The sequence below is a fragment of the Rattus norvegicus genome, chromosome 6 (genome assembly GCF_021556685.1).
Source record: "Rattus norvegicus strain SHRSP/BbbUtx chromosome 6, alternate assembly SHRSP_T2T, whole genome shotgun sequence".
Lineage (NCBI taxonomy): Eukaryota > Metazoa > Chordata > Mammalia > Rodentia > Muridae > Rattus > Rattus norvegicus.
Genome location: NC_141539.1, coordinates 106,524,395 through 106,548,015, shown reverse-complemented (window position 1 = coordinate 106,548,015; position 23,621 = coordinate 106,524,395). Strand labels below are relative to the sequence as shown.

The window sequence follows — 23,621 nt, the reverse complement described above, 5'->3', positions numbered from 1 at the left end:
CCCTTCCACTTTAAATATGTCCATTTGATTCTCATACCAATCTTATTAAATGTAGTTTTAATAAGTTATTCAAATTATACATACCACTAGTGTATAATTCAAGTAACACAGAAAAGTAGTTTAAGAAATTATAGTTTAGGGGTTGGGGATTTAGCTCAGTGGTAGAGCGCTTGCCTAGGAAGCGCAAGGCCCTGGGTTCGGTCCCCAGCTCCGAAAAAAAAAAAAAAAAAAAAAAAAAGAACCAAAAAGAAATTATAGTTTAGTCAAGAATGGTGGTGCACGCTTTTAATTCCATCCCTCTGGAGGTGAAGGCAAGCTCTGTGAGTTTGAGGCAAGCCTCTTCTACACAGCAAATTCTAGGAGTGTCAGAGTTAAACACAGAGAGACTTGTCTCAAAAAGAAAAAAAAGAGAAAAGGAAGATGAAATTACTGTCTCTTTATGATCTAGAGTTCTATCCCCAGGTAATCATTAATATGTTAATAAGGTACCTTTCAAGAGATCACATTAACATCAGTTCCATTTCACAAATCAACTACACAACTGAAGGATCAGCTGGACATAGGGATGGATGCCTATAATAAGTGTGACCTCATCTAAACAAATGTTAAAAACCCTGAAAAATCAAAGTTCAATTTGTTCCAGGTCGTACAGCTGGGAAGCAGAAGAGCTGAAAGAGAAGCAAGGTTGCTCTAAGGCCACTACCTTCTCTGCTGCCTCCTAAGTACTCTCTTCTAAAGATAACTGTCCTTCTCAAAGGATAGAGGAATAGGGAAAATGCACCTGGCCTACGGCCAGTTTTACTTCTCCACTTTCCCAACTAAATGGAAAAGGCAGGCAGGCTGCCCAAGTCCATTTCTAGTGCAAGAACGCTGGCACTCGTATTCTTTCTATTCTAGGCTGCCACAGCTCCAGCAAGACCTTCTATGATGTCCCTACAGCCCGGTCTCATCTCCAGTTTCTGGAAACCATAAAGGACAATACTTTGGCATCAGAGGCCATGCCGGTTTCCTCCTGGTAACGTCAAAAGGAAGAAAGTGTCTTCAAAAGCCCTGAAGCTTCCACCAGGCTGAGGAGTCAATCAGATGACTGCAAAGGGACAGTCAGGACCAAGATGCCAACATACCTAACTTGGGGTGAGCTTGCCGAGCCACTCAAAATCCTCAAGGCAGTGTCTGGAACCTAATGAGCTCAGACTCTCTGCTTTGTTTCACTCCTCTCTGACAGGTCAACCACATAGATTTTGAGATAGTATTTCTGTCTCTGGGGACTTTCCTCCTCCAAAAAACAAAACAAAAAAAAACAAAAACAAAAACAAAAAAACTTTTGTATTATATGGAAACATTCTTCCAAAGGATATTATGGCTGCCTTTTCAAATTATAGACACATTCACATTTTTCAAATTTATTTTCATCATTTTTAGTGTGTATCTGTGTGTTGTGTGTATTGGAGGTGGGAACACAGGTATGCACATGTCTGAGTACCAGTGCTAGATCACCCGAGAGCTGGAATTACAAGCAGGTTTGAGCTCCCCAACATGCTGGGTCACCTCCCCAGTCCCATCAGTATACAAAAACATAAATACTGAGTCTGGGACTTCTGTGCTGAGCAGCAAAGGAGCTGCTGCTATTACACTGCTGTTACTCAGCAGTGTGTGTTATGGATCTAAAATCCCTGGAAGGTTCCATTTCCCAGCAAGAGCTACCAATGCTGGAGTTAAGGCTGAATCAGCATCCCAATTATATAAGTACAGGAGCTGCTGAATGCCTTTAGGGAAGGGAGAGAGATGGGCAAGGGTCATGAGCACTTGCTACTCTTACAGAGGACCTAGGTTCAAGTCCCAGGAACTACCTGGCAGCTTATAACCATCTTTAACTTCCCTCCAGATCCAGGGGAATCCAATGCCCTCTTCGTATCTCTCAGGGTCCAACACATATAGGTGACCCATACATACATGTAGGCAAAATACTCATACACATAATATAAACTATTTTTAAAAATTTTCAACTAATTGCAAATGTTTTGCTTTTCCCATTTGTATACCAGAACTAAAATTTAAGTACAGCTGTTCCTTGGTAGTCACAAAAATTATTGGTTCCAAGACACCCTTGAATATCAAAATCTGAGGATATTTAAGTAACTTATTTAAAAACAGCACAGTAGTTACTTATAAATACCTTAAATCATATACATTAAATCATCTCTAGATTACTTATAAGACCTAATGCTGTGCAAATAATAGTCAGGCTGTATTGTTTATAGAGTAACAAGAAAAAAGTCTACATGTTGGCCAATACGGATACAGTTTTCTCCTTCCAAATTGTCAGTGTAAGGTTAGCTAAACCAACAGATGAAAAAAACCTAAGATTATGAAGGGCAAATATATTTTAAATAAAATGTTTTATGTGAGAACCTGTAAAATGCAGCATTTTTGCAGGTTTTGCTGCAATATTTGTTAATATAGATGTCTAGCCCATATTGTAAAGAAGGGAAATTTAAAGGGGTTTGAAATGTGTAAGACTAACTAGAACACCAGAGAATAATTCAAATAATGCATTGTTAAGTATTAAACTGTGCTGCAAAGAGTCTGGGAGAGGGCACTCAATAAATTCTTGTATAATTAACACATGAGTTTAGACACATTACTCAAAGAATTCCTTACCTTGTCACCTTAGCACCACCCTATCTCTATCTTCCTTAAAGCTGCTACCAATGGCTCTGACATCTGCTCACGCTACCACTCTCTACCTATATTCCTAAAAGCAAACATGCCTTTAGACAAGCATCCACAGGACAATGAGAAGCACCAACAAATTATCCATTTCTAAAGAATAATTTCATTTCTAAAGAAACAAGTCACCCTGTATTAGTTCCCTATCTACAACTGAATTCATATTCAGTGCTGGAAAATATATATATATATATGTATATATATATATATATATATATATTCATTCCTTCAAGCTGCAAAAACAAATATATAAACTAGTTTTAGGGCAAGATTGATATCTATAAAGGCTTCTACAAAACCCAACAGGCCTGCAGAAACAAAACTCGGACCTAAAATTAGCAGACATACCTATTTTGTTTTCAACCATAACACTTAAAGAATCCTGTAGTCTTTTTAAAAAATATTTTATTACTTTTATGTGTATAGGTGTTTTGCTTGCATGTATGTCTGTGCACTATGTATGTGCCTGGTGCCCACAGAGGTTAGAAGAGGGTTTTAGGTCCTTGGGACTGGAGTTACAGATGGCTGTGAGCCACCATGTAGGTTCTGTGAATTTAACTCAGGTACTCTGGAATAGCAGACAGTGTGCTCTTAACTGATAAGACATCTCTCCAGCCCCCTAAAGTTTGTTTTGACTGCCCTTGCTGAATGAACTATATAGTGAGACCCTGTCTCTGAAATCAAATAAATAGTAAAAAATGAAGACTTGGCATACTGAGGGGGAGAAGTGCCTGTGGAGTACACACCGCTTCTATCTATCCCTTTCTCCCAAATTCTGGCTGTTTCTCTCTCAACAGAAAATAAAGACAGTGTAAGGCTTGGAACATAGTTTATTTGGTAGAGGACACACAAAGCGTGCACAAAGCCCTGGGTTCAATTCCCCGTACCATATAAACCAAGCATGATGTAAGCCCAATATACAGAACCCATTGACAAAGCCAGAGCATTAAGGCTTTGTGTCAACCATATACAACAGAGTCCTTCAAGTTAACTCCTAGGTATTCTCCTATACTGATACATGCAGGCAAGTATTGTGATCATTTTGTTTTCTTAGCACTATATATATTGGCTGGGCATGGTGGCATGTGCCTTTAGTTGGGGGAGGGGGGCGCGGGGGGGGGGCAACAGGCTCTCTGTGAGTTTGAGACCAGCCTGATCTACAGATCAAGCTCCAAGACTACATAGATCCACTCTGTCCCAAAAACAAAAATAGAAATAAAACAATAACAAAACAATCAAAGCCAGGCAGTGGGCAATGATGGCATTTGCCTTCAATCCCAGCACTGGTCTATTGAACGAGTTCCAGGACAGGCAAGGTTACACAGAGACCCTGTCTCAAAATAAAATAAAACAGAACAAAACAAAAACAAAAAAGAAAGAAAACAGAAACAAGCCAGGCATAATGAAGCACACCTTTAACCCCAGCACTTTGGAAGCTGAGGCAGGCAGGTCTCTTTGAGTTTAAGGCCAGCCTGGTCTTCATAGTGAATTCCAGGTCAGTCAGGGCTAGAGTAGCTACATGTGAGACCCTGTCTCAAAACAAACAAATAAACAAAATGTATATAAGGCACCCAGCCATGTATTCACTACATGCCAAGTAAATATCCAGATTTACTTCTTGGTTTCTGCAGTAACTACCTGCCTCTTACCAGTCCAAAACCTAAACTGATGATCAGCTCATAAGTTATTGTAACCTGAGGATACACGTAAACAGGAAAAAGATGAGTCAACAAATTCTTATGAAACCCAGAGCCTGTTTTTCTTGCTATCCTGCTGTGTAACAAGCAAAATCCCCATTGGAATAAACAGGGAAGAAGATGGCCTTCCTACAGCAGATGGCCTACCTGCAGGAGGATGAGAAATAACCAGTCAGCATACCATTCACTAATGGTCTAAAAATGCCATCAAAACACCAAACAAAACAACAACACCCACCAAATACAAAACATTGTTCACTAGCTTTCAGGGATAGGGAAAATGAAAACATAGAGCTTTTCCTAGCTGACTAGAGACTTACGGTTTCAGACCTGTGCTCACGTTGCCTTTAAGTGGATGACTGACTGCACATATAGTAAACCCACAGTTATGAAGCAGTTGTCAGGAGGAAGAGTTTAGGGTGGGGAGGCAGAATAGGTAATAAATAAAGAGATGAGGGTGTAGGATTCATCCAGATGACTGCTGACTCCCAATCTTCACGTAATTTTACCACATCTAGGATGCTAACAGCACCTGCCACTGTCTCACCTGGAGGACCTAAGGAAAATAAAAACAACAGAGAACACAATCCAGTGGCCTGGAGTCAAGTGGCATTTCTGAATCTCTCTCTCTCTCTCTCTCTCTCTCTCTCTCTCTCTCTCTCTCTCTCTCTCTCTCTCACACACACACACACACACACACACACACACACACACACACACAAAAGCACAGCACAGGGGAAAAAAAAAGTTAAGAAGCCTAGCTGTCATGCAACTGTACCCATTTTAAGAAAAGTATTCCCTAGGGCTGGAGAGATGGCTCAGGAGTTAAGAGTGTGTACTGCTCTTGCAGAGGACCAGAGAATGATCTTCAGCAACCACACTGGATGGCTCACAAGCGCCTGTATTCCAGGGTCAGAGGTTCAACATCCTTTTCTGGCCTCTATGGGTGCCTGCACTCAAGTAAGCACAAACATGTGGGCACACGAATTCACATGTGCATGCATAAATAAATAAAAACTGTCTTTTTTGAAGTATTCTTCAAACAAATAAAATTAGTCTCTTTTTTAAAGTATTCCTTCAAACATTGTAAAGACACATTCCCCTTTGTTGTTCACAATTAAAACTCAAAACCACTACTGCAGATGCTAGGGTAGCTCAGATGATAGAATGTGAGCATTCGTGAAGCCCTGGGTTTTATCCCAGTACCACAAGCATATCCTGTCTCAAAAACAACAACACACCATAAAAGAACATGAGTTTATTCAGGACAAAACAAAGTAATATGAATCACAAACTTGGTTGAGGCCCCAACATACTTCCTTTCTTTTCTTTTAAGAAAGCATTTTTTTTAAAGATTTATTTATTATATATAAGTACACTATCACTGTCTTCAGACACACCAGAAGAAAGCATCAGATCCCATTACAGATGGTTGTGAGCCACCATGGGGTTACTGGGAATTGAACTCAGGACCTCTGGAAAAGCAGTCACTGCTCTTAACCACTGAGCCATCTCTCCAGCCCCCCCAACATACTTTCTAAACATAGGCCCAGAGGACAAGAACAAAGTGACAAGGTGATCTAACTGGGGCAGGAACTTGGCTTCTCTATTGATCCTTAAGCCTCCAGTTCTCATTTTTCTTTTCTATAAGAGGTAAAGAAGATCTCAGAATTCAAAGTCCAGGTCTTCCAAGTTTAATGAAACTACAGTTTCTCTTCATATACTTGTTTGCTGCACAAGAACCACATGGAATCAAGAAACCTATCTACAGACAGAAATTGTATGCCAGTGTGGTAGCACATCCCTTTAATCCCAACAGTGCAGGTAGGAACTAGGCATGGTGGTGCACTAATATCTTTTATCCCAGCACTTGGGAGGCACAGGCAGGGGCATTTCTGTGAGTTCAGGGCCAACCTGGTCTACAAAGCCAGAGCTGTTACATAGAGAAATCCAGTTTGGAAAAACAACAACAAAGCAAACAGAAGGGAGAGATGGCTCAGTGGATTAAGTGCTTTGGCTGCTCTTCCAGAAGTCCTGATCTCAAGTCCCAAAGTCCCAGCAACCACATGGTGGCTCACAACCATCTATAACAAATTCTGATTCCCACTGCTGATGTGCATGAAAACAGAGCATTCATATACATAAAATAAATAAATAAATCTTAAAAAAAAAAAGACAAGTGAATCTCTGAGAATTCTAGGTCAGCCTAATTTACATAGTGAGTTCCAGAGAGCTAGACTTTGCCTCAAAATAAATAAATACAATTAAAAATAATTTGACTCCTTGCTGGGCCTCTTGAAACTCTAGAACTTGGGAATAGAACTTGTATAAACAATAGGGCCTACTTCAAATAGCAACATTTTAGACAATGAACTCTACCAGGTAAATTATAGCTGCATTCATAAATATTTATATACATACATCTGAAAAGCTTTCCAGAAGGACTCATCTTTGGCTTGGTTCTAGATATAGGAACCCAGAGAAGGCTAACTAAGGTACCCCATTTTTGTCTGTCTTGGAGGGCATGTGCCCTACCCTCTATTTCTCTAGAAAGAAACTGTCTTGACATTCAGATAAAACAACAATATGATTTGTAAGTGTGCAGTTTCAAAAGCTTTTAGTAATGATCTAGAAACAAGAAACAGCAAAACCTGCTGTTGATCATAAAGTCTAGTTCCAATTAGGACAAGGGTAAAAGGAGAGAGAAGCCATTCCATTATTCCAGTAAGATGGCTAGTGTGATGTAAATGCTCAGAATTAAATCCCACAGAGGAAATGACACTCTCGGCAGCACCATCTGCTCCTTCTGGTGTCTGGCCTGATGATCTTTTTTCTTTTTCTAACTCAGCTGTAGCCAAAGTCCACCTGTATGAGGACTGTGAGAGCTGCTCTAAAGAGCACAGTTCCTCAGACCTGCATGTTCCCTCACAGATGCTTGTCATCTTCCCTACCTTGAGGTTTGACTCCCCAGCAGGTACACAGAACTTCAGGACAACTGTTACAAGGAAAGCAAAGGCTTCTGAGAACCACAGATCACATCTAATGATGAAAAGCCTCAAGAAAGAAAAATACATGTCCACACAAAAACTTACCCAAGAATGTTTTTAGCTAACTGTGGTATCACATGCCTATAATCTCAGGACTTGGGAGGCTGAAGCAGGAGGACCTCAAAGCCAGCCTAGAATACTCGACTGTATTTAAAAAGGAAAAAAGAAAAGAAAACAATGTTCTTGGCAACATTATTCAAAACCCAAAGTGGAAGCAATGCAAATGTCCATCAGCCGATAAGGTGTGGTTGGCCATAAACTGGGACTGAAGCACAGACAAACGGTGCAGCACCAATAAATCTTAACAACAGGAAGTGGGGCTGGAGAGATGGGTCAGCAGCTAAGAACATCGTTTGTTCTTCCAGAGGACTCAGGTTCTATTCTGTCACCCACAAGGTGGCCCACAACTGATTGTAACTCCAGCCTCGGGAGATCTAACACCATCTTCTGGCCTCTGAGGGTACTGCATGAATATGGTACACAGGCAAAACAGCCACACACATTAAAAAGAAAAAAAACGGAAGTAAAAGAAGCCAGTTATTAAAGACTACCTATCCATATCACAATTACAATAGCATGAAATGTCCAAGTAGGTAAACGTACAGAGAAAACAGATGAAAGTAGCCTAAAATTAGATCTTATACAACCCCACAAATACACTAAAAACAGCTGCATTGTTTATGCAAATGTCCATCAATTAATGCATAAAGACAATGGCATAGACTGGGTATGGTGGCAGCACTCAGGAAGCAGAAGCAAATAGAACTCTGTGAATTCAAGGCCAGCCTGGTTTATAAATTGATTTCCAGGACAGCCGGAGCTACATAGTGGGACCTTGTCTCAAAAAATAAGAAAAATTTAAAAATGGTACATCTATACAAAGAAATACTATTCAGTGATGAACAAATAAAGTACAGATACATGCTATAACACAAACCGCAAAAAGCATGCTAGGTAAAAGAAGCTACATGGGTAAATTTTTATGATATGTAAGTTATAAGCCAACAAGACTACTTCTTTAAAAAGGCACATGACAAAGTAAAATGCTGAATGCCAAAAAAATCTCCTTGAGTAAACTTAGAAATGATCGATATATATTATATATATATATATTACCATATGAAGCCATTTGAACTATTAAGGATGAGTCATGGGAAAATGGTTATGGAACAATGCTGAGAAAAAAACAAAATTCAAAACTCGATGTTTAGGGTCTACCAGAAAAGATGAAAGAAACAGAATATACAGAAAAGACATGTTAGATTACACAATGATTATTTTATTTTGATCTGTATATTCTATAACTTGTCTATAATCTTTTTCCACTTTAATGTCAATTAAAGGAAAAAAATCCCCCTCAATCTTCCCTCAGTCTGCAGAGACAATCACAATTTAAGACGAAAATAAGCAACTCAGCCTCTTGGTTCCCTTTTCCGAATTCCATCCACTTAGTTCCCAGAGATCTACTGAGAGCAACCCAAAGGAGAAGAATTGAACTAGCGTAATACCCAGAAGCCACTTTCATTCACAGACTAATCAAAAGCCAAAACCTAGTTCACCCAAAGAGAACTTCAGCAAAGAGTCTACATAAAGGTAATTCCACTCTGATTTTAACTTCTGTAGTGCATAGGCATGTCAATACTGGTGGCAATTTGAATTTAGGCAGATTAGATACATGTTCCTCCTGAAGAAAAGTTGGTAAGAAAAGGGAGTTTAGAAGAGTCCCTATTCAAATCTCTTCTCTTGAGGTTTTGCTCCAAATCCCCAACTAGAGGAAAAAAGAATCCTGAATTATTTTCTTTTCAACATAAAAGATTCAAGAAATAAAGACCTGTCAGTCTGCACAAGCACTGAATCTGCTGCTGTCATGAAGAATCCCAAGCTAATTTCCTAAGTCACAAAAAATAAAAATAAAAACAAAACACTTGTACCAACTGCTTACTCTGGAGGGGGTATATCAGGACACACAGCTACCAGGTAATTTTAGAGCATTCTCAACACTGGCCACATTACCAGGCAAGAACGTCTGCTTCTGCTTGAGAATGATTTACTAATACCCTGTTTCGGGAGTACTCCATGAATTCTTGGCATGCAGCTCTCAGATATTTCCAGGAGGGAGATACATCATAGATAACACGAGAGTCTGAAACCCCACTCAGTTCTCACTACAACTGCTGTGCTCCCTGCTACTCTTAAACCTAGTACCTTCACAGATTCAACTGTCCCTCAACCTTGGGAGTAGCAGTTAGCCTTTTGGGAGTAACAGCTGCCCAGCTCAACACCACTTCCAGATCTACCAGGTTCTAGAGACCTTTATACCCAGCGGAGAACCAGAAGATAAAAGAACAAAGGAAGGAACTTTGCTGGCTCCCAGATCCCACCCCCAAGATTGAACGGGGGCAGGCAAGCACTGACACGAGGATAGAAGGTGACAGGAGCCTGCCAGACCTCTCCTTTCTCACAGAAAAGATTCTTACAGGGTAATCCTCATGAACATACATCAACCAGAGAAACAATTTCTACTTACTTGAATCTTAGCCATGATATAGAAAATAGATTTTCATACCCAAGGTCTGTCACCTCAAGGTTTGCCTGACTGCTTCCTGGTGTCAAGACCCAACAGCTTCAAATACTCTTCACAAAGCCTCAAGCACCCATCCTAAGCTGAATTCTTCCTTCCCATCAGCAAGCTAACAGCCTCCCACATACACCACAGTATTTCTCACTGCTTTAACTTTTTAAGCATCCTACAATGTGGTCATACACCTATGAACATGAATTTTCTAAAAACCACTCAATTAGAAGAAGACTCATTGTTATTACATATGTAATGTTCTGGCTTTGATTAGCTTTTTGGTTTTGGAAACAAGGTCTCACTAAGCCCACAAGTTAACCTTGATCCTCCTTCCTGGGGTTGGGGATTTAGCTCAGTGGCCTTAGAACACTTGCCTAGCAAGCCCAAGGCCCTGGGTTCGGTCCTCAGCTCAGAAAAAAAAAAGACAAAAAAACAAGATCCGCCTCTCCACTACATGGTTTGAACATGTCTTAAGTCCAAGTATTAGAAAATCCTCAAATTCATGTATTAATTCTACTTGGAGGTAGGACTAGAAGGTGGATGGATACATTAGCAGGTAACTAGGATTAGATGGCCTTGAGGGTGGGGCTTCCATGCTGACTTGACAGGAAGAGACTCAAGTTGCCAAGTTTTTACCATGTGATAGATACCCTGTGCCCTGTTATGATGCAAGACACCTGTGTCAAGCCCTTCAACTTCCTGGTTTCCAGAACTGTGAGCCAAATGACCTTCTCTTCTTAATGAATTACCACATCTTGGGTTCTTTGTTACAATAACAGAAAATGGACCAAGACAGAGAGTGATCTGGCATAGATACACTCTTCAAAGAAACCAAAAGAATTTCTTGTCAACATATTTTGTTTCAATGTTTGCCCTTAACCCAAATGTCAATCTTCACATTCAAATCAACACAGCAATTCTTGCTTTTAAAGTGTGTGTGTGGGGGGTGCCAAAAACTATGTTATTTCTTCATCTGCTCTTTTCCTCCATTCTCCTATTACTTGACAGAATGTTCTCAGCAGGAATCTCACAAGTTCAAGACACACAGAGGAAGAGAAATGAAGTTTGTTCATCAGTTCCACTAGACCACATGCCAATCCAAGAGCTCAGTAAAATGTTTTACGTGTGGCAGGCAGGTAACCAAGGACCTGCCACTTGCTCTCATGAACTGTCACCTGGTAAAGAGTAAAGCGAGGGAAAACACAAGCACCCAATGTGCTCTCTGGCTTTCCTTCATAACCAGCAAGCGGTTCTACTTAATTCTCCCAAATCACCTGTTTGGTACTGAAAGAAGGAAAATCATGTTCCTGACTGAATTTTTAACTTTTCTCTTTGTTTTTAGACAAGGTGACACTTTTTTGGTTCTGGCTGTCCTAGAACTCACTATGTAGATCCAACTGGCCTCAAACTCTGCCTCTGCCTCCCAGCGCTGGAGCTGAAGGCATTCACCACCATGTCCAGTCTCAACAAAACTTTTAAGATTTTATTAATTATGCGTAAGCGTCTGTATGCATTCAGCCAAGAAAAGGACATCAAGCACCCTAAAACTGTGAAGTTATGAGTGGCTGTGAGCTGGCTGGGCAACAAAAATCAAATTCCAGTCCTCGGCAAGAGCAGCACGCACTTAATCACTAAACCATCTCTACAGCTCCCTTTCTGAATTTTTAAGATACTTTATTATTTCTCTAAGCCTACAGAGGATACCAGTAGTGAGCAGTTGTCAAGAGAGCTAAAAATGCAGAAAAAGCATAAGGAAAAGTATGGAATGAGAGTTAAGGATGTTTTGGTGGTCAAGGGTGTCTTTTTTTTTTAATCATCTGATTTTTGACACAGGGTTTTACTGTGTGTGTATCCAGGCTAGCTAGGACTCGTGACCCTCCTACCTCAGCTCCCCCTCCCACCCAATGCTGATTACAGACATGCACAACCAAAAGCAAGTTTTAATGTGAGAAATGGACAAACATAATGTGTGCAAAATAATGCTTTCTAGCGATAATAAACTTGTAAAAAGTCTTACTTTTAGAAGCCAAATGAATTAGTACCTTTGGAGGGCACATGTTCATATGTGTGTGGAGGAAGCAGCGAAGCAGGAACTGAGGCCCCAGAAACAGCAGAGGAAATCCCCTGTCAGAAGATGCATCATTACATAAGAGCTCCAGTTCAATCACCATACCATGGAGACCAGCCAGGAAACCACAGAGTGCTGAGGTATTGCCCCCAGCCAGGCTGCAGCACCTTTTTACCTGGCTTTCTCTTCAGTGAGCCTGCATGCTGGCTCTGGAGAAGCTGCAGCAAGTCAAACTGACATCTGGTGGCTTTGCTCTCAGGACCACATTCCCTGAGCCCTTTCTATAGCAGTAGGTGAGGACCTTTTTTCGTCTATCATTCCTACTACAATATCCAGAGTCCCTCTGGAGACAGGAATCCCATCTCAAACGGGTAACTGTTCTTTCTTTCTTTTTTTTTTTTTTTTCTGAGCTGGGGACCGAACCCAGGGCCTTGTGCTTCCTAGGCAAGCGCTCTACCGCTGAGCTAAATCCCCAACCCCTCAGTTCTTTCTTTTAACTTAATAGGTACAAGTTGCTTAAGCAGCAAACGGTAATGAAAATTACCATAAACCAAAGTAAACTAACTTAGAAGTTGAGCACCATGAAGATCTGTCTGGTTTCAGTTTTAATCATCCCAGTATCTATAAAACCAGGCAACAACTATCAAATACTGTGTATGACATGAAATTAAAAAAAAAAAAAAAAAAAGAGGTGAACAAGTTGTATTGTGTAACCTACCATGACTAGAGTTAGGGGTGCTTATAGTTAAAGAAACAGCCTCTCAGTGCTCTGAGAAGGATCTCCTTCACTCCAGAACTTACGTTTGTGGTCTTACATTATTTTAACTTGCATAGCTTCTGCCTCAACTGGAAAAATAAGGATAATATCCACCTTCCTCAAATATTATTAAATGAGATCAAAAGTGAAACTTGGGCCAGTGAGATAGTGTGTGTAGAAGCACTCATCACCAGACCTGAGTACCAGAGTTCAATCGCTGGGAGGTAGAATACTGGCTCCTGCAATTTGTTCTTTGACCTCCTCACCAGCATCATGGGGTGTGTGTGTGTGTGTGTGTGTGTGTGTGTGTACAAGCTCACACACTCGAATTCACACACGCTAAATAAATTTAGCTTGGTACACAATAAACCCTCAAGAAGTTTTTCGGGGCTGGGGATTTAGCTCAGTGGTAGAGCGCTTACCTAGGAAGCGCAAGGCCCTGGGTTCGGTCCCCAGCTCCGGAAAAAAGAACCAAAAAAAAAAAAAAGTTTTTCACAGTATGGCTGCTCTATGAAATTATTCCTTTACTGAAGTACAGGAATCAACCTCCAACTCAAGACAGTTCTCCTATGTACTTGAATGAAATGAAAAATGCAAAGCTCAGAAAACTAAGAAGTCAGTGCCAAGGGCATGTCTCTACTAGTCTGCACTAGATGGTGACAGCCTGGGTGTCGAATTCCCAGAGCACAAAAAAAGTGTGTGTGTGTGTGTGTGTGTGTGAGATTTTTTTTTTAACACCAAAAGGGATTCTAACACCAAAAGCCGAATTGATCACTGTGAAAAGTGGCAAGACACTGCAGATCTACAAGGGAGAAAACACCCACGGCTCAACCGAAAAGGATGCCTCCGCACCTCTCTGTACAGAGCACTTCAAACCCCAATCAGCAAGAGCAACAAAGGGCAGCATACTGCCTTGTCACCATAGAAGTGTGCGGCAACAACATTAGGCCTCTGCTGAACGAACATTAAATTCCCAATGAACTTGATGCTTCTTTAGGATCCTGGGCCTTGCTGCCCTCTCAATTCCGTTACAGGTAAGTTTTTCCACCCGCTGGCTGTCCCGTGAGGGATCATCAGTCTCACAAGAAAGAAAGTTCATCAGTCTCACAAGAAAGCCTATATATGTAGTTGCACTAAAAACAAACCAAAACAGGAAATGGCTTCGGCGAGTTTCGGTCCACATAATAAGAAAAGTTTTTGCGACTGAAGAGGCGACCAAGCGCTGGGGCTCCAGAACGCTCACGCGCACAGGCGAGCGGCTGCAAGATTTCCTCAGGAAACCCACCTCAGCCAAGCCTGTCCCGCTGTGCGGAACCGCCGCTTCGCTGGGCGAAAGGGCCTCCGCCTTGCAAGCGCGCTCAGCCAAGCCCGATCTGATCCTCCGGTCTCCGGCACCAGCACCGGTACAGCCACGCCGCCTTCGGAGCGGCCCAACGCGGCTAGCAGCGCTGACACCGGCCGGAGCGGGAGCCGGCGGGCGCGCAGAGGCCCGCGTCCCTGACGAAGTGCGTGCCCGCCCGTGCCCTGAAAACCGGCCCCGCGCGCTGCTGACACAAAGCCGGCCCTCCGGCCCGGGCGGCGGTGACAACTCACCCGGGAGCGGCGCCGAGACCTCCGGGAAGGGAGCGCTAGCAGCTCCCGCGCCGCCAAACTCGCTCCGCCGCTGCGCGCGCCCGCCTGCACTCCTTGTCGGGTCCCCGCGACGCCTCGCGTGCCCTGGTCTGTCTCACGCTGCCGGGCGCTGAGGGAGGAGGAGGACGCGAGCTGTGACCGACTCCAGAGGATGGAACGCGGCGGTGGCTGCGCCAGCGTCACTGGCCCAGCTGTACAGCGCGGGCGGGGGAGGCCCCGCGGAGGGGGAAGGGCTGGGACGAGGCCTGGGCGGGGCCAGGCACGCACGCAACAAGCGCAGGCGTCGCGCCGCTGGGACCGCCCCGAGGAGTCACGCGCACGCGCCTCTGACCTTGTCTGGCACGCCCCTGGGGGGGGTTGCTGGGAGAACCTTAAAGAGACAGTGGCTGGTACTGCTCTGGCTTAATACTGACTCTAGTTAGCCTCCGGTTCTTTTACTGTTATTGTTTGGATGTTTTAATTACTGTCATTTGCTATTTGAGAGCCTCTTCCACACACGTTGCCCATTTAGGTCTTGAATCGTTTACTTGACCTATCTCTGAAGCAGGTTATTATCTCCCCAGTACTCTAGGTTAAGGTGTGTAAACTTAGCTACCTCAAAAGTGCCCCGACGGGGCTTAGGTGGGTGTGGAAATGTAGATCCGGCCATTTTGAATCTATAAAGCTGGGGTGGGCTTCGGGAACCTTTTTAATGGATGTCCCTGAATGCTATGTCTGCGCTGTCCAAAGCACCTGGCAGATCTCAAATTGAGGAAACAGACATTCCAGGGAGGGCTCCTAGCTTTGCTCTGCTTCTGGGTCTCCTTAAGTGGCTTTTAAATACATTAAGATGAGCACCCCAGGGTGAGCAAAGTGAGCACTGCCCAGCTGCATCTATTTAACAGTGACCTCTCACTACAGAGGGGTGGCCACATGAGAGTGAAAAGTAAGACTCTTTGTGCCTAGATCTTTGTACTTGGCCTGCCTCAGAGGTGCTCAATAAATATGGAAGCACTCCTTCTTGAAAATCAATGGTTCATAAGTTAAGCAGGCCTGTTAGCTCCTTTTCTTTTTTTCTAGGCAAGTGCCCTACCTAAGATCTACTGGGATGGAGGTGGGGGCTGGGATTTGTTTTGTTTTGTTTCTTCTTCTTTTGCCAGATGAACTTTGAACAAAGTTACACCTCAGGGCCTTTCACCTAGAAAGCATCCCATAAAGGTGCTCTGATTTACCTCCACAACAACACAGCCATCCTCTAGAGCAGTGGGTCTCAACCTTAACGCTGTGATCCCCTTCATACAGTTCCTTGTGTTGTGGAGAGGAGACTCCCAACCATAAAACCATTTTTTGTTGCTACTTCATGACTGTAATTTTGGCACTATTATGAATCATAATGTAAAGATCTATATTATCTGATGGACTTAGGAGCCCCCTGTGAAAAGGGTCATGTTCAGCCCCTTCCACGGTCCCAACTCACAGGTAGAGGACCACTCTTGAAAGCTCTCACCCGGGGTTGGGGATTTAGCTCAGTGGTAGGGCGCTTGCCTAGGAAGCGCAAGGCCCTGGGTTCGGTCCCCAGCTCCAAAAAAAAAGAACCAAAAAAAAAAAAAAAAGAAAAAGAAAGCTCTCCCCCTTGGGCCTAGGAGAAACCCCTGATACATTTCTTACCTTTTTCCCTTTGGTCCTCTGGGAAAAACAGACACCTGGCATCCTGCCCACTTACCCAGTCTGAGGGAGCTACACCTGCCCAGACAGACCATTGGGGTTGGAAAACATCAGCCTGGCAGGATCTGGACGGCCTGTAACTCCAGCACCAGGGAAAGAGGCTGAGGCAGGAGGATTCCAAATACAAGGCTAGTCTCAGCGACAAAGCAAGATCCTGTCTCAAAAAAAAAAAAAAAAAAAAAAAAGCTTACTAAAACTTGTGATCCTAGCAGGAAGACCCGAGAGACAAGACAAGAGGAAAGAGGAAAGAAGAGCCTGGGCAGTGCCAAACAGGAGGATGCATGGGAAAAAGAAAGAAGCAAAAGTGGGGATGCAGACAGGTTATGTCTGCCGAGGGGACAGGTGAGTCTCTGGCCATGTGTGGCAGTTTGGCCACTAACAGGGAAGTTCACGGGACACGTGCCACCCTTCACACTGTGAAACGGTATCATTACTCACTCTCTACCTACCAGAGTTCACCAACCGAGAACAAAGTCCTCCAGCACAGATTGCATCCAGGGCTCTCCGCAGTCTGGCAGACATCCAATCACATCACCCCTCTGAACGACTGTCACCTAAGCCTCCCCACCCTGCTGGCACATCTCTAACAAGCTACCACCTGTCCCACCTCTGAGACCTCACCATCTGCTCCCCTACCTGGAATGTCCCTTCCTCATTTGGCTGTGCTTTTCCTGTCCCTCTGGGGCGCTCTGCATTACCTTCACGTCCACACTTATTTCCCTTTGCTTTCATAGTGCCAGGAAGGGAACGGGTCTAGGCCTCTTCTCTCTGGCCAGTACTGGCTCGCCAACTTCTTCCCTCCTTCCTACTTCTCCTATAGTACTTCCAGTACTCCCTATAGATGTGGGACAAAGTTCTCATATCCTGCCTTGCTCGCTCTCCTGCCAAATGAGGATGGCACTCCCTGGTTTAGAGTAAGTGTTTGTTGTGGTTTGGTTTGCTTTTGGGTTTTTGTAGATGATGAGGTACCCCAAGATGGACGTTAAGAATGATCTGTGCCGGGCTGGAGAGATGGCTCAGTGGTTGAGAGCACTGACTGCTCTCCCAGAGGTCCTGAGTTCAATTCCCAGCAACCACATGGTGGCTCACAACCATCTGTAATGTGATCTGATGCCCTCTTCTGGTGTGTCTGAAGACAGCTACAGTGTACTTGTATATAATAAATAAATAAATCTTAAAAAAAAAAAGAATGATCTGTGCCCTAACCCATGCTCATGCAAGCAATCCTGGTTAAATGAAATAGGACCCTCACACCAAAAAAGTCATGAAAGTAGGAGAAAGACTTGCTGATAAGAAGAAAGGGTTTGGTGGCTGGGGATGAGAGAATATGGGGCTGGGAAATGTGATCAAAGTACTATCTATATCTATATCTATATATCTATATATCTATATCTATATCTATATCTATATCTATATCTATATCTATATCTATATCTATATCTATATATACACACATATATGTATATATAATTGCAAAAGAATAATTAAGAATAATTTGGATTTATAAGAGTCTTAAATGCATAAGGGGAACATTGGTTTAAGGAAAAGGCCTTTTTTTGTTTTTTTTTATGGTGTTAGGAAATCAAATCTAGGCTTTTTGGGCTTTTTGTTTTTTCTCCCCCTGAGACAAGGTTTCTCTGTATAGCCCTGACTGTCCTTGAACTCACTCTGTAGACCAGGCTGACCTTGAACACACACACATCTGCCTACCTCTGTCCATCCTCACCCCTACCCCAGAGTTCTACTCCATTACTGCCTGACTCCAAACCCAGGTCCTTATGCATGCTGGCAAGCATTTCACCACTGACCTTGGTATCCTTGGTCTCCTGGCATTGTTTTTGGTTTTTGTTTGAAGCAGAGTCTATGTAGTTCAGGCTAGCCTTGAACTGAAAATCTTCACAACTACCTCCTGAGAGAGAGGACTGAGAAGCTACCTTATCCTGCCAGTTTTACAGATCATCCAGGAAAGGTGCTGGCCACCAAGCCTGATGACCTGAGTTTGTTCTTCTGGACACATATGGAGGAAGAAGAAAACTGACTTCCTCAAACTTTTCTCTGGCTTTCACCTGTGTGTGGTGGTATATACACTTTAAAATTCCTAAAGTATATTTTAATGCAGCAGCTTTATTTTGTTATACAGCTCATCAGCAATTCACTTAAAAGTCCATCTAACATCTACAATGAGATCTTCTTAAAATAGACTTACCTTACTGTATAACCATTACCACAGTCAATTTCAGAGCATTTTTCTGGACCCCCCCAGAAGATACTTTGGTAAGGATGGAAGCCAGGGCTCGTGGGCATGCTAAGGTTGACTACCCTGAGCTACATTTGTGGCCTCCAAAGCAAATCGAAATCCCCCACTATCTAGGCAACCTATTATCTATGCCAGAGAGGTTGTGCTATCCCCAGAGAGAAGTGGAAAAGCCAACCATTGCTTTTTGTCAGTGACTCAGGGGATTCCTGGTCTGGCACTCCCAGTACTATAGTCAGAACAGTCTTGGGCAAAGCTGATACTTTGTTTAGTGCCTCAGGAAAGAGCCCAGAGGCAGAGTGTTCTTTTCTTTCCCAAGAATCCAGCCTGGAGTGTGTAGGCCTGAACACCTTGCAGGCAGGCACAGTGAACGAAACTAAGCACTTTGGGAGAGGGGGGAGTGGGGCTCAGAATAAGTGTGTGGCATCATTGTTGCTATGGTTATGACATATAACAGCTGTAATGATGATAGCCACTATTTTTAGGACACCTACTATGTGCCAGGGACTTACTTGGTAGGAAGTTTCCCTGTAACTTCTAATTCAGGTAACACAATCTTCTAAGTCGAACATCATCAACATCATTTTACCAGGAAGGCTCACAGAGAGGTTTCAACCTATCAAAAACCACAAAGCAGGTATGTTGCAAAACCAGAATTTGTTCTTGTTTCTCTGTTCCAAAGGTCCTTCTTTTTCAAAGAAAGAAAGAAGGAAAGAAGGAAAGAAGGAAAGAAGGAAAGAAAGAAAGAAAGAAAGAAAGAAAGAAAGAAAGAAAGAAGGAAAGAGAGAAGGAAAGAGAGAAAGAAAGAAAGAACGCAGCCTCTACTTCCCCTAGCAAAATATGGTCCTTGTGTATCTGTTCGACTCTCTCAAAGGGCTTCTTTACACAGCAGCTCATTGTCCACACAGCATTCCCATAAAATGAGGAGTCATGACCAAGGAAGCTAAGGAGAGGGGCAGGTAATTGGCTCATTTCATTCACACAGGCCTTAGGTCCAGTTTCATGTTTCAATTCAAAGTTCCTAGGGTAACCTTCCAAGAAAAGAAACCTACTTGAAGCCAAGTTCCTAAAGAAAGCAGAAGTGCATTGTGGGTGGGCTGTGGGGCTCCACCAGCCTGAACTGAGGGGCAGGTCCCATCCAAAGGAGGAAGCTCTGGGTATGTGAGCTGGTACTGCTGCAGCAGGGTGGGACCCTGTAAGAGCCGGACACAGTATCAGATCCCTGTAGACAACTAGTCAGATAGGGCTTTGCAGAGTTCTCAGTTCAAATCACCACCCCTAGAGCAATGCCATGTGCATTGCAAACCTGCCCCTAGCCTTAGAAAATATGCACTGACTGGGCATTGTGGCCCACACCTTTAATCCCGGCACCTAAGAGGAAGAGGCAGGTGGATCTTTTTTAGTTTGAAGCCAATCTGGTCTACATAGGAAGTTCCAGGACAAATGGGGGTCACAAAGAGAAACTCTGTCTTAATCAATCAATCAATCACATTAAAATTTTAAAAAGAAAGAAAGCGTGCACTAGAGTCTGCCTGGCCAGTTGGTGTGAACCACACCAACCCCTAATTTTCTGAGGTACTAAAACTCTTAAGCACATTTTTTATTTCCAACACAGATCCGGTATTCTGGATAAAAGAAAGCACTGAAGCCATTTTTCACACAAGAGAAAGCCAAGATAGAAAGCATCCACCAGCCTGGGCTGCACGATAAGACCATGTAAGAGAGAAAAGAGAGAGCCAGGTGGGAAAGGGAGACAAGGACTCAAATATGAGAAGCCATCTGCTGTGTCTCCAGGTGGCCAGGTGGTTACCCAGTGGGAGAAAAATGCCAGTTCCTGTCACAGGCACACCGGGGCTGGCCAACCAGGCTGCCCTGCCCAAGAGTTGAGCAGGGACTCTGGGAGATAGCCAGCCTGGGAGGAGGAGGGGACGGGGGCAGCTGATGGTGCTCAACCAACCCACAGACTTCGCCCACACTGCTCTCAGTCTTATGACACAACTGTCCTGGGTAACTCTTCCTCCTCCAGGTTTCCTGTGACTTAATGGAAAGAAGAGAGGGCTGTAGGATTGGTTCAGCAGGTTCTGAGGTGCCAGTGGATGGAGGAATGGAGTAGTCTCCTCCTTCTGATTGTCAGAGTTGTGAGGCCCTGACAGCTGCCATGCAGAGGGATCACATGTGCAGTGTCCTATGTTCAATCCCCAAAAGCAAAAAAAAATATATATATATATATTTAAAAAAATCAATTTTCCAATTTCAAGTTTTTTGTTAAACAAAATTAACATAAAATTTAATTAAAGGGTGATGTTGATATGATACTCAAAATATCACTTCTTAGTTACACTGTACTTTTCCTCTCTGCTTTCAAGATTATCTACGTCTGTTCTATCTGTATATTGGGAATACTGATACAGTACTATTATGGCATCCCTTACCAAGCCCATATGCATCAGCATCACACTGACGGCTTCAAATTACAGTGGGAGTATTTACAGGAGAAACTGGCAGAACCCATAATTCAGCTCCCACCTCGGCATGCATTGTGAAACATTTCTATCTGAACTATCAAATATATACACCCAAGGAGAAAAGATAGTCAACAGTTTCCAATACTTGTATCCACAGATGTGCATGACCAGGGATGAATATCAGAGGAAGTGGACTCGGCACAAGTGGCCCAGGATTAGCCAAACTTACCAGCAAAGCCAATAGAGTGAATGAGGTGGGAACAGGTGGATTACCCAAGGAGTCATCAGCTAGACCCTCCCTTGACACCTTACATATAACTGGAATGTTTGATGTAGGGTCAATTGACCTCTATCTCTTTCTCCCAGTAAAGTTAGTTTCTGAATTACCATGGAAGATGAGGTCTGAGAGGAAGCAGGTGACCTCTAGTGGTAATGAAAATACTGGCCACAGCATTCCAGCTTCTGATAAAATTCTCAAGCCCTCTCCTTTAATAGAGCACACCTATAGACTCGAGAACAGGACAGCAGGAACGATTCTTTTTTTTTTTTTTTGGTTCTTTTTTTTCGGAGCTGGGGACCGAACCCAGGGCCTTGCGCTTCCTAGGCAAGTGCTCTGCCACTGAGCCAAATCCCCAACCCCAGCAGGAACGATTCTTATGGCACAGACAAACAGACCATGAACACAAGTACTTCTTCAAACCAGAAGGAAGCCCTCAAGTATTACTTCAGAAGCTACCTCTTAGGGTAGCAAGAATCTAATGATGCCCTGAGTACCATGGGATGAAGACTGTAACAGAATCTGCCTACAGCACATCGTTGCAAGAAACAAAGAAATGCAAGCACGCATTCTCTAAGAGACATGTTCAAGGGTGATTATAGCAACATTGTTCATAATAGAAAACAAAACAAAACTGAAAAAGGACATCCTAACGTCCACCAATGGTGGAGTGAACCAATGGACTATGTAGCATGTCCAGTGGACAGAAACAAACAAGTTATGAATGAATCTCATAACTAGAATCAAAACTGAAAGGAGCCAGACGTGAAAAGGAATGCACTGTGGTTCTTGTAAATCAAAAAATCATGGACGAGACTAAAATAAAAGGAAGGACATTTTTCTATGGGTGCAGAGTAGATTTGCAGATCTGTAACGTGGCTTCAGTTCAGAAGCCACGTGAGGTTCCAGGTAGGAGGAGCAGGGCTGAAGTTTGCACAACATAAAAAGCATTCTTCCAGGATGATAAGGAGAACTGAGGTAACTTCATTGTTGGGAGCTAGGGTGGTTAAGTGCTTTGGAATGTTCAGGTCAAGAGGCAAACCAGCTAATCTAGTGTCTACAAAATATTGTCAGATTCCTGAAAAATTCTTCTGACAGATTCCATTCCCAGCATGAGTCTTTATGACAGTTTATTTCTGCCATAAAAATCTCTTTGATGGGCTGGAGAGATGGCTCAGCGGTTAAGAGCACTGACTGCTCTTCCTGAGGTCCTGAGTTCAAATCCCAGCAACCACATGGTGGCTCACAACCATCTGAAGTGAGGTCTGATGCCCTCTTCTGGTGTGTCTGAAGACAGTGACAGTGTACTCACATACATGAAATAAATAAATCTTAAAAAAAAATCTCTTTGATTTAGGCTAGGGTTTTTGCTCTGTTTTTTGCTGTTCTGGAATCATTGTGACTAAATGCTATTTATACCAAGTGTAGAGACAGGCAAAATTCATTTCTAGTGTTAGAAGTCAGTATGGTGGTTCCCTTTAGAGGATGTTTTGATTAGATCGGACAACCAGGATGAGGAAAATATTGATGCATGATCTCACCATGTAGCTCAGGCTGGCTTAGAACTTGTGGTCCTCTTTCCTCAGCTTCCCAAATGTTGGCATTATATGTTGGGCTGCCACCCCAGCCTTTTTGCATTTGTTTTGTTTTGTTGTTTTGTTGGGGTTTTTTTTGCACCGAGAATCAAAGGCCATGAACCTTTTGAAAAGCTGATTGAATTATCAGCAATCTCTGATGCAATGTGACTATGTGGTTATGTGACATACATGCTTTGGGCATTGTGGCCCCTGGCTTCCTTGACTTTTGAAATGGTGAGCTCTTTAGTACAGTGCTGAAAAATGCAGCCTGCTCTTTGGGCATTTCACATGTGTGAAACAAAATGGCATTAGGTCATTGTTTGGACCAAGAGTCTTCACTGGTAAAAAAAAAAAAAAAATCAAAATGGAGCCACTCGGGCCAAAGTCTCAAGTCATTAGTCCAAGACTAAACTATTTGTTTAACATTCCAAGAAACCAAGATTAAAGGGTTAGCCAAATTTTGCAAACAGGCCAGTTTCAGTCAGTGTGATAACAATGTTCTCTCTGCCTTAGTCTGTGCACATAGCAACAGGGATCCTCAACGAACCCAGTGTTACACAGTTTTTATGTTTTTAACTTCTCCATCTACCTGTCTCTGACATAGAAGGATTTTAAAATAGTGGGTCTGCTTTTTGTTGTTCCTGCTTTCTTTAGATGGTTCCTATCCCTAAAACCGACTTGTTCTGCTGGACCCCACAAGCAGTTACTCCATTCTATGGAATGAAGTATGCCCCGGTTGTAAAACTAAAAACACAGTCCATTAAGATCTACAAGTGAAAACTTTGTGATTTTGTTGTTTGATACAAGATGGCTATATTTCTAATCATAACGGATTTTT

The 23,621-nt window shown here is 43.0% G+C and overlaps 1 protein-coding gene across 9 annotated transcripts in view; it reads right to left on the bottom strand.

Annotated features, from left to right (window-relative positions):
* Positions 1-14,690, bottom strand: part of Susd6 (sushi domain containing 6) — a 93,771-nt gene extending 79,081 nt beyond the window's left edge. For all 9 annotated transcript variants that reach the window (XM_087554614.1, XM_087554621.1, XM_087554622.1 and 6 more), the window contains 1 exon segment: positions 14,468-14,690. The gene's annotated coding sequence lies outside the window, so the exon portion shown is untranslated.
* Between the last annotated feature and the right edge of the window lie 8,931 nt (positions 14,691-23,621).